Genomic DNA, 341 nt, shown 5'->3' with positions numbered 1-341 from the left:
GGACAGAGCACCTCACCAGGCCCAGGGGACGAGAACGGCTCCCCTGGCCCCTGCCCGTGGCAGGTAACTCTGCTCCAAGCAAGCAGGCTCTGTCCTGAGAGCCATGTGGCCTTAGCCAGAGCTCCAGGCCGGGCCGGGGCTCAGCAAGAACCGAGGGCCAGCCAGTGGTTTCTTTTTATAACAGAATAGCTATTCAGTTCAGTTCAGTTGCTCAGTCGTGTCCGACTCTTTGCAACCTCATGAATCGCAGCACGCCAGGCCTCCCTGTCCATCACCAATTCCCGGAGTCCACCCAAACCCGTGTCCATTGAGTCGGTGATGCTATCCAGCCATCTCATCCT

At 58.7% G+C, this 341-nt stretch overlaps 1 protein-coding gene across 1 annotated transcript in view; it reads right to left on the bottom strand.

Annotated features, from left to right (window-relative positions):
* Positions 1-341, bottom strand: part of LOC104996459 — a gene marked incomplete at its 5' end in the record, with an annotated part of 26,656 nt that overhangs the window by 13,932 nt on the left and 12,383 nt on the right. The window lies entirely within an intron of this gene.

Source organism: Bison bison, unplaced genomic scaffold, assembly GCF_000754665.1.
Source record: "Bison bison bison isolate TAMUID 2011002044 unplaced genomic scaffold, Bison_UMD1.0 scf7180017851433, whole genome shotgun sequence".
Lineage (NCBI taxonomy): Eukaryota > Metazoa > Chordata > Mammalia > Artiodactyla > Bovidae > Bison > Bison bison.
Note: the sequence above shows the minus strand (reverse complement) of the source record. Positions and strands in the feature narration are given on the sequence as shown.